The sequence below is a fragment of the Falco naumanni genome, chromosome 14 (genome assembly GCF_017639655.2).
Source record: "Falco naumanni isolate bFalNau1 chromosome 14, bFalNau1.pat, whole genome shotgun sequence".
Taxonomy (NCBI): Eukaryota; Metazoa; Chordata; class Aves; order Falconiformes; family Falconidae; genus Falco; species Falco naumanni.
In genome coordinates this window covers 21,606,456-21,617,282 of record NC_054067.1, presented here as the reverse complement: position 1 = coordinate 21,617,282, position 10,827 = coordinate 21,606,456, and the positions used below count along the sequence as shown (strand labels likewise).

Genomic DNA, 10,827 nt, shown 5'->3' with positions numbered 1-10,827 from the left:
GAATAGCACTGGTATATACAGGTAAAAAAACCATGTTATTTCCCAGTGAACAGATGTTTCGTGACATTTACAAATACAGAGATATTTCAGTATTTTATTTGGCCATTCTAAATGTTTTTTTTTCCCATGATATCTCCTTGGGTTATGCCTGTGCCCCATCAGTTCTTCTAGTGATAATTTCTCACTATAAATTCCCTTTGAATAATTTTTGTCATTTAATTATCTATTCAGTGTAGAGATGAACACTTATGGTCACAAAGAATAAAAGTATATAATCCAGGAGCAGAAGAGGTCAAGATTTACAGTCACTTGCCTTTCACTGATCCCATAAAACAATCCAAGCATGCAGGAATGATGATCCCATAAGAGACACCAGGGCAGAAGAATGAGAATGCAGCAAGAAATCCATCAGACTTATTGATATCTGTGAAGCTGAGAATCCCTGAAGTTGTGAATATAGAAGTGAGTTTTATATTATAGAATGAAATATTTATTAACTTTCTCCATCTGTTCTTTAAAAAATTTAGTTTAATGTCATCAAGGCATTTATGGAATACATTTAGCTTAATCATGCATGCATGCCTTAGGGAGTAAACCATCCCTGGAGACTTGCACATTCTGGATCAGCTCTAGAACAAGCAAGAGTTTAAAATTCCATCATTCTTTTGAAAAAACACAGGACTTGGAATCATTCTCGAACAGAGGAGTTTAAAAAAAAATTATCTAGTATTGAGCATAGTCTGTCCAACAGTTATCTGATGATGAGCATACCCTGCTAGGCACAATGGTAAGGCTACAGCTGATGAGATTATAGACCAGCACAACCACAGCAATTAGCAGCTCTGTTTAAACGCAACATTTGTAGCTTGCACAAGTGTTAACCAAACACATAATTTTGGTGGACCAACAAGCCTAATTCCTTTGCTCTCAAGCTTCTTGCGGCAACTATAACTCCAGCAGTTTGCCACAAAATTTTTGTGGCAAAAATTCGTCATTTCTGGAGCAGAAATTTCAAAAAACCAGCTAATGGATTTGGCGGTAGGCTTTGAAATTGCAGAAACCGCGGTCTCTTTCATCTGTTGAATGTGAAGAAGTTTGATGAAAGGATATTATAGAGTGGTGACAAGGACCTAATTCTGATCCAAAGTTTGTCATTATAAATCATGAGTAATTCCAAAGACTGCAGTAGACCCTTATCACTGTTAAACATCTGTAAGTCAGATCAGAACCAGGACTAATAAATACATTCAAAAATGCATAATTAAAACAGTGATTTCACATCACTCTGATGAATTTTAGTCAAGGATTTCTTCAAGGATGCTTTTCTCACATTAGCATTTGACGTTAGTAAGCAATGAATAATTCCATTTTTTCTTTCCAACATCTGGGACACTTCCTGCTTTATTTGCTACTTACCGCTGCACACTGCAGGAAATATTAATGAATCTCGGGTGCTGAAATACAGGCCCCGTGGATCATGCTCAGGAGGCAGTGTTATGTAGTAGAGGTTATATGTCTTAAGATTAAGAAGCTTGATTTTGATGGAGCAAGATATCGGGAGATCTGCCAAACCTGTGGGAGATACGGAGAGTTGAGGAGGTTACCCAAAAGCCAAGCCCCTGCAGCACCTTTGTTCAGCTGTTCCCTCATACCAGGGAGACAACAATTAATGATAAAAGTTCCACCCCCCGCTCCCTTGCTCAGATCACTTTTTTACCAGTGATTCAGAAAAGCTGCACCCAAGGATGCCCGGAGGCTGGGAAGGTGCTGGGCAGCAGCCCCAGGGAGCGATGGACCAGGAGACCAGTAGGCTGTGGAGCATCACTGCCATGCCCAGCTGCTTTCTCACGTCCCCAGAGGCCGGAGGTTTTCCTTTTTCGTGCTGAAATTCCATGGTTGGAGAGGTCTGCTGGCTCTTCAGAGCAACCAGCAGAGAGCTGAGCTGACCACCAGAGGCAGGAGAGCTTCAAAGGAGGGAAAAAAGAAAAAGATCTTTTTGTATTAGTGTGAAGTGTTGGCAGTTCAACAGCTGAGCAGGAGGGTGAAAGCACCCTCTGCTATGGAAAACAGGTTAATCGGGACTTAACCAAAATCCAGCTAGGAGTGTAACTGCCCCTCTGGGACTTACCAAACTTTTTTTTCCTTCTTCTTCTTCTTTTTTTTTAATCAGGAAAAATCCATCTTACCTGGACAGGTAGTGTTTTCCCTTTGGTTAGACACACTTCTGCTGCCTTGGTGGGCTTATATTAAAAAAAAAAAAAAAAGAAATAACATGCATATACGTATATAACTGCAGAGCAATATCTCCATCTGAGCTGCTCCCCTAGGCTCCTACATCAACCGGACATCACATGTAAGCCAGCTCCATGCCTTGTGCAAGGGGCTGTACATTACCGCAGGATTAAGTCATATCAGCCAGAGTACATTTTACAAGAGTGCACAGCACCTCAAGCCTATAATCAATAAGCTGTACATGCTGCAGCACAAAGACCTCTTATCTGGAATAACACTTTGAATTTAGTGCATTTATTTAATCCCTGATGCCTGCAGAGCATCAGTCCTGTCTTCTGGGTTAATTTATTTATTCCGGTGATGTATTTTCAGTCTTTCAAGTACTTGACATTTGAGAAGCAGATTTTTTTTTCCCATTTCCTCAAAAAATCTGAAAACTTTGTTTACAGAAATGTATTTGTTTCCTAATTCATTCCCTACTCTTTGTTTTAGGAGCCAAAGCCCTGTTACCAATACTAAGAACCATACACTGGATGGATCAGGGAAGGCTCCTTCTCACCCTGCTTGGCAAAGCCTGTTTCTGAATCAGTGCCAGACATTCAGTGATCTTTGGTCTTTATTCTCATCTTTCCCACCCCCTATGAATATTGTCTCCTCCTCTTAAAAAACCACAATGTCACCCCCTTTTGAGGCATACCCAGGATGCTGTGCTGCATTGAGATCACGAGAGCAGGCGATGCTCTTACCTTCTGGAACCTGGTATTTCCAGGTATAAGCATGTGAACCCTTGGCTGAACCCAAAAGAACCAGTGGTTTAGACAGTGTGACTATGTAAATGCTTACTGTTAAAAAGAAATAACAAAAGGAAAAATAGTCTACAGCCACTGCTATGACGGTGTAGTAGTGATTATTATTGGAGCTGTAAAGAATGCACTCTAATTAACCCAGCCAGTGGGTACTAAACATTTGGTTATGGCAGAGTAGATTGAAGCTTTATAAGCTTCGGGATCTGCAAAGCAGAAAAAAGTCTCGCCTGACCTTGGCTGACTAGATTAATAATGGCTTCATAAAAGCTAGAAAAAAATAAAAATAAAGTGACACAAAGGGCAATTTTGGGAAAAACACAGGGTTAATTCTATTTTCCCTACCCATTTTCCAGTATTTCCCTGTGCATCTTACACAGAAAAACAACAAATGTTGAGAAGAAAGAATGACTCCTAGAACGGGGATGTTATCCTGGCAAAATATATTACGTGTCCTCAGAAATATTTTTGCAAAGGTACAGAATGTAGCTGTTTTTCCATTTCAGACATTGTAAGAAATCTTTCACACTTCTATCTCAAAACCAGTCCATGGGAGAAGTTGCTCACCAAAACATTCAGAAATGCTGCTCAAACAACACAGGGTGAACCGGCTGCTGTAAGGTCTGAAGCTCTTATTACTGATTAAACCTCATCGGTTACAGGCTGGAATAATTGCAGTGCATGGTGAACAAATGAGGCTGATTCTGAAAGGCATCAATTTTGAACCTCTCCTTGCCAAAAAAGTAGGGAGATTTAACAATATAGACAAATCAGGCGCCAAATTAGTGCCGAGGTGGAGCCTTCACATAAGATCATTTTGTACGTGGGCAGAGATGCCGTATCCCAAACCACTCGCCTCACTTTCACAATTAAGGTTGTTATGTTGCAGGTCAAATAATTAGCTCCAGAATCCAACCACTGATCAAATGGGTCGTGTTGCTCTTCCATCACATCCCCCAAAGAAGCACAGGGTAGTTACGCCAGCTGCTTTGCAGCTCCCAGCTGGGCGGGCAGCCACTGCCACATTGCTCCCACTGTTTTCGTGCTTTTTTCTTGGTGACATTATTTCATCTAAGCTTTAAAAGAGTGAATCCTGATGCTGGGAGAGGCAAGAGCGAGTGAATCCTATAGACACAACTCCATGAGCTGTTTCGGTCTCTGAAGGTCTGCAGATAATTCCAGTCACACCTTCAGGATGATGCTGAAGTGACCTGGGCTGAGGCAAAGGTCCCGATGGATGCTCCCATCAAGGAAGACAGTCTTTTTGCCTGCAATTTTGTTCTGCAAGTCAAGAAGTCTACATCTTTCCACATGTACTGTGAAAATCCATGATATACCAACACAAGCACATGCACGCACACTTTACACATTAAATATATATAAAATGACTGTCTTACTCTGCAGAGAGCCTCTGCCTGTGCCACAAACACTTCAAAGGCTTCAAAGCAGAGGTGCCTGCAGCAAGGGCTGAAGCTGAGAGCAGAAGTGCCAGTTTCAGCTGACACCAGAGGTTTCAGGATCTTAGGGCATGAATTTTTTTTCACTCATTTTAAATTAATCTAATTGGAAAAAAATTGAAGGAGAAATAACCTGAGATATTTTGAAGTTGTTTTCTTTTTTTTTTTAAAAAAAAAAAGCCTGGAAAACGCTGTTTTGCGATTAAACCTGCCTTTAAGTATATATTTTAAAATAAAAATACCTTCAGTGTTTAAGAAGGGACTGCAGAGCCATTTTGGAGAGGAGGGTTTTTTTCTGTATTTTACAGCAATACCACCACTGTTACTCAAGCGACATTTCAGGTCCAGGGTGGGCAGCATCTCTGGACTTTCACTCTGGTCCTCTTCTCCGAGTTAATGCATTGGTTCTGCAGGCAAAAATATAGACATTTTTAATATTACAAAATCCAAAAGGCTTCCTGCTGGATGGACAGATTTGCTGTACATCACAGATAGGAGATGAGGGCTGAAGCAAATGCAGTGCTATACCAGGACGAAGCACCCTGTGCCCAGCACTGCGGCAGCCTCCTGCACTTGATGCTGCCCACATAAGGGAGGAAATTCTGGGGGTTTTGTTGCTTGGTTTTTTCCCCCACCATTTTTTTTTTTTCTAATGAAAGTGCTGAAATATCTTGGTTTTGAATAGTCGTGGCATGGGAATCTTCTTTAATAGCTGCCTATTTAGCCTGACTTAAAGACTAGAAACGTTTCAACAAAGAGTACAGGAGTTTTGGGAGTGCTTGCTGGTGCTCTCTTCTGTTCTTTTCAGGTTGCCAGAAGCCCAGGAGAAGGATGTGGGTGACCTTGGGGTTTGGATGCTTTGTAGTGGGACAGGTAAACATCTCCCTAGGACACATGGGTACTCAAGGAGCTCAGCCAGGGCAGTCCCTGTGCAGGAGAGAACACAGCAGTTTTCCTGGACTAACCAAAGAGAAGGAGATGAGCTATGCAGTCTTAAAGCCATCATTTAAATAAAAATGTAATCATTAATATAAGAAGAAGAATAATTAAAAGATTGTGAGAACAAGTTTTTTATTAACATCACGGGGCACAGTGCCTCCTTGACCTGGTCCAGGACTGCATCCCACGGTGCCCCTTGCAGGGAAATGCAGCTCCAGAGCACAGCTCTCCTGTTTTTCTCAGCCTGACCAGCAGCCGCATTATCTGTCATTCCATGCATCCTCTGTAACGCTGTGCACGCTGCCTTTTAGGCCAAACCCTTGGTTAGGGAAAATTGGTGGAGCGTCACGACTGCATTGATTTAATTGATTGAGAGCATCAGGCTCTGTCCAGCATCTCATCTCCAATCCCAGGCAATATTAATCGGTGCAAAAGATAACAGCGCATGCCCTAGTTGCAGAAGGAATGAAAAGATTTCTTCCCCAGGACTCCAAAGAGTGCTCTCAGAAAAGAAAAATTATGAGAGTGTATTTTCTCTTCCTAGCCCTGGGTTTGCCAGCGGGCACCGAGTTCAGCCTGTGAAGGTCCCTCTGGACCAGCTCGCCTGCAGCACTGCAAGGAGGCTGCCGAGTTCAAGCAGGTACAGCCAGGCTGCCACAGGTTTGGGATTTTAACCACCAGCTTTTATTATTTTTATCCAGAAACACTATGGAAAATCACAGATGGGTCTCCAGCCAAGGCACTGACTGAAGTTAGTAGCAAAGACATAAAATTTTATGGCTGGTGGATTTTGTTTTTTCCTTTAACAAAACTCGAGTGCTTCCCAGTGTGCAATGGTGACGTTATCCTTGGGAAGTGGCTGCCTATGATGAATGGGCCACAAAACCAGGGGCAGGCCCGGCTGGGGGAGGCAGGGCGCTGCAGCAAGCCTGCCCGAGCACCGGGGGTAACCCGCCCTCCCGCAGCAGCTGCCAGCCCAGGGCCACCACCCTGCCCACACTGCTTTACCAAAGGCTCAAGGTTTCCACCCTATTAACGAGCGATGCACAGATGGGTTCGGTCTTCTAAACCCAAACCAGACTGAAGAGTCTTCCCTCGCTCCCTCCTTGCTGGGGTATCTGTGCACTCCCAGTTCCTGCTAGCAATAAATCATTATCCGGGAGCTGCCCAGGGCTGCCCTGTCTTGAGGACAGCCAGGAGGCACGTCTGGCCAGGAGGCACGTCTGGCCTCGGCTCCACCTTCTGTACTTGCCCTTTTGAGGGTGGCACAGCAGAAGCTTTCACCCCAGCGTGCCGGTGCAGTGCCGCGCTGCTGGAGACCATCACCCCCCTGGGAGCGGCAGTGACAGGGGGGCTGCCCTCGGGATGGCAAGGCTGGAGACAGCCTCAGCAGGAGCAGGTCGTGTGCCTTTCTTTGCCTGGATGCAGTTCTGCCCTAAATTAAATGCAAAAGTAAAACTCAGGGCAAAAGCTGAATCACTCGCTTAATTTAGCTGTGAAATCATAAGCGAAGCACTACAGTACCTGGTGAAGGGTGCAGTGATTTCTAATTATGGATTATACAGCTAATCAGTACCAATCAACGTTTTATGATCTTGACTTAATATTTAATATAATTTTAATTATAATTGCTTTTGCCACAAACTGTGTCAAATACTAGGTGTGATTTCCCCTCCCGGCATGCCTCGCAGCACTGGGTGGGCTCTGGGATGGGGGCTGCTCCAGGAGGGAGCCTCTCTCCCCAGAATCCCACCCAGCAGCACAAGCCCACCTCCCCACTCACCTTCCTGCTTGGTCTGCCTTGAATTGTGATGCTAATTAAGTGGTGGTGAGTCTCAGCATTATTAGAATGGAGTTTTTATCTCACATAAGTACCTTCCAGCTACAAACAGGGGAAGTTCATTTAATTAAAAATAATTTTAGTGTAAGTTAATGTGAACACAGTTCAATTACTCTGAAATATATTTAATTTTTTTTTTCTTTTTTTCTTTCAAAGTCTAACAAGAGGCTGTAGAAAAAAAATCCAGATAATCCGGATGGTGCATTCAGGCCATTTCTGTGTATTTAAGACCCCCACATCTGCCTGCTCTGATTCCCACCCCTTTGCCCCCAAAATGTTGGGCATGGTGTTTGGGAGCTCTGGCATCACAGAAACTGGAAGGTTTTGGTCAATGAAAACATAACATTTTAAAGCATTTTTTTCTACAGTGCCTTTTTCTCCATCTTTTTATGATCTAGAAGGATGCAGAGCTCCTGCTATCCCTAGTGACCACTTACTTTGTGATTTTCAGCATCCCTGGGAGACTCATCTCAGGAGGGGCACCACTTGCTCAAAGCGTGTCCAAAATTTTGCAGCAAGGGGCTTAGGCAAAACACATCACCTTCAGAAATCCCTTCTGGCTCCAAACCTTCCACTGCCACGCTGGTAAATCAGTAGTGCTTCTGAAATTCAAGGGCTCTGATTAAAACAGACCAAGGAAAACTGAGCGGGGTATTTTATAGGAGACACTGGGCACTGGGACATTATTTTTAAAAAGAGCGGCTGGTTTTCTAGCACATTACTTAGTCAAAGCTTTTGTGTACTCTGAACTCCTTTTTTAACACAAAGGTCATTGGATGTATAGAAAGTCTGCAAGAGAGAAATCCCGTAAGAGCCAAACTGACCCGCCACTCGCACCTCATTACAGAGAAAATTGATGCAGGCGAACGAACCTCTGCTGTATCACTACAGGTCTCAGCCTGCGCTACGTAACGAGGCTGCGGGGAGATGCTGCTGGGAGCCGGGATGCCAACATACGCTCTCGTCTCTACTTATTATGATCAACCTTAAAGTCAAGCACCAAAAGATACATTTGGGGCTTAATGCCATGCCTTGCTTTGGCAGAAGAGTGGCTCTCCCAGAGCTGCTGCTGAGCACCATGAGGGTCATTAGGCGACAGCAAGAGCCAGGGGAACGGGTATGTTTTGGTGCAGTGCTTTTTGCAGCCTCAGCGTTTTTTCTTACCCTTCTTTCCTTCCATTGCACACAGTCCCCCATGCCTGTGCAGCCTCCTTGAAGCCCGTATTTCAACTCTTTACTAGCAGGGCTGAGTGAGTAAGTTGAAGTGAATAATTCTTCCAGTGAATCTCACCTCTTTTTCAGTATACAATTTACTTTGATGGATTCGTTACTCCCAATTATTTGCTGAATAGCTTCAGTAAATAATTCTCTGGCTGTAGATGGATGGTGAGTGTTTTGCCATATTTATTTAATGGTCAAAATTTAAGTTCTGCTGGGTAAGTGCAACTGCTCACCTGAGTTGTGTTGGTGCTTTTTCCCGGCTCTACTCTCAACACAGACGTGTGGCGTTGGCTGACGGAGGGGGCCAGTCTCCAGGCTGGCAGCACACCTAGGCAGATGGTCCTCTGGGGTCGTTTTTTCAGGCTTTTTCTGGTAGTTGGAGGCTTAGAAACTTTGCCCAGGACTCGCTTTCAGTGCAGGACCCAGGGCTGGGGGTTGGCACGAGCGTGCCTGCTGGTGGCCAAAACGTCACTGCAAACAAATGCAGCAACATGTAATGACAGGGGAACCGCAGCCACGCCACCGCTGCCATGACTGTTTATTGATCATCCCCAGGGCTTCACCCAGCTCTATCTGTCACCCAGTAAAAGAGGTTTCTGTCCTTATGTGCCTTCGTGCCTTTTCAAAGCCCTTTTGCCAGCTCGGACCTGACGTCTGTGCATGACAGCAGCAAAAGCCCTCAGCTCTGCTCCGCAGACACCCAAGACCCTCTTCACAGGCCTGGTGTTTTTAACTAATTTAAACTTAATTAAAAAAAAACCCAAAACTAAAGAGCAAAACCAAAGCAAATCCAGAATGTTTAATGAAATAATTAACACTCAGGCAACTTTTTTAATATCCCAAATGAACATTCTAATTTAATATCATAAAGAAACATAGAAACACCAGACGTATGCTGCGGGTTCAGACACCTAATTTAACTCACCTGGGGAGTCCCCAGATCCATCCCTGCCTGGGCTCAGGCTCTGGTCCCCCACCTTGTCTTGTCCCAGGGTCTCACCTGGGGCTGAGTTGGGGTCTCCTCTGGGGATTCCCTCCCCTTGCAATTAATAACATATCAGCTTCTACTTAAAAAAGAAAAAAAAAAGGGCATGTTTGATTTACATTAATGTGACTACTTAGCCCAAACCTGCGATGAAAGGGAGAAGCCCAGAGGCAAAGGAGAGGGTCGGGGCGTCACCAGCACGCAGTGAAGCTCCAGCCCAGTGTCAGCAGCTGGAGCTGGTGGCTCTGTCTCCCCAGCGCTGCCAGGGGCTGCCAGGGAAAGGCAGGAGGGGAGGGAGCCCTGTGAGATAACAGGAGGGGGAACAAAATCCAGCACAGGAGCTGCAGCCCCCAAAATGAACAGCTGGAACCTTACACCCAAAGCCTCCAAGCCTGCACCTCCTGGTGGAGTTAAGTACTGACCAAATAAAGCAGCTTTTGAAGGTTTCTGTTTATTTCTTATAGCATGAAAGCACTTAAAAGAGAAAATGTCCTTAAAATAAACACAAACAAAAAACCACAAAGAGATTAAACAAGCAAGCACCTGGGCTGGTTCCTGCAGGGACAGACCCTCCTCAGGCAGCAGCCTGCAGCCCCACCACTCTGGTGGGTCCAGTCCTTCCCCTCCACCCCAAAGCTTTTTACATGGGTTTGATCACCAGCCTCCTGATTTGGGAAAACAAAGTCTGAGATAGGAGGCAAGGTCTTTAGAGCAAATAGCTAAGACCATTGACTTTCAAATGCAATCTTGGTGGGTTTTTTTCTCTCTATAAATCTATTGTGCTGCATCCTTATTTACTTTCTCACAGCCCCCACTAACAAGTTAATATTACCATAAAGGAAATAAATTCCACTCCCACACATGGAAACACCTCCTATCAGAGTAACTTAACATCACTCACACGGTAACATAAAGTAATTATACCACTATGATACCACTGGTGCAGCTACATCAGGGACCGATAGGTTAAGTCCTTTCATCCATTAAAGATCTTATAACCTCTTGTTACATATGTAGCTACATATGAAGTCCTATTCCCAGAAAAGGTTAATTAAAGCCCGTAATTCCGGTATGAGCTGAATGCGGCAGGGGTCAGGCAGGAATTTCTCCCGTGCACAGCCCCTTACACTTACTTAAATAAAAATGAACTTCCCAGAAGGACTCAGAAGCTCAGCTTCCCCTTTTGGGAGGGGGTATTTATCAATCCTCCACCTCTCTGAACACCTGTGTAGAACCCTGTTCAAGACCTGGAGCCCACCCTGGTGACCTGCAAGAACATGCCATGGAGGGACATGCCACGGAGGGTGGCATTTTTGCATTCCTATGTATAATAATTCCTGAATTATCTGA

At 44.4% G+C, this 10,827-nt stretch overlaps 1 long non-coding RNA gene across 1 annotated transcript; it reads right to left on the bottom strand.

Annotated features, from left to right (window-relative positions):
* Window positions 1–2,663: 2,663 nt before the first annotated feature.
* LOC121097506 lies at window positions 2,664–9,528 on the bottom strand. The gene is made up of 5 exons (XR_005830981.1): window positions 9,418–9,528; window positions 8,726–8,963; window positions 7,709–7,873; window positions 4,735–4,899; window positions 2,664–4,275 (listed from the first exon to the last, which is right to left on the bottom strand). It is a non-coding gene; the product is annotated as an uncharacterized LOC121097506 (long non-coding RNA).
* Between the last annotated feature and the right edge of the window lie 1,299 nt (window positions 9,529–10,827).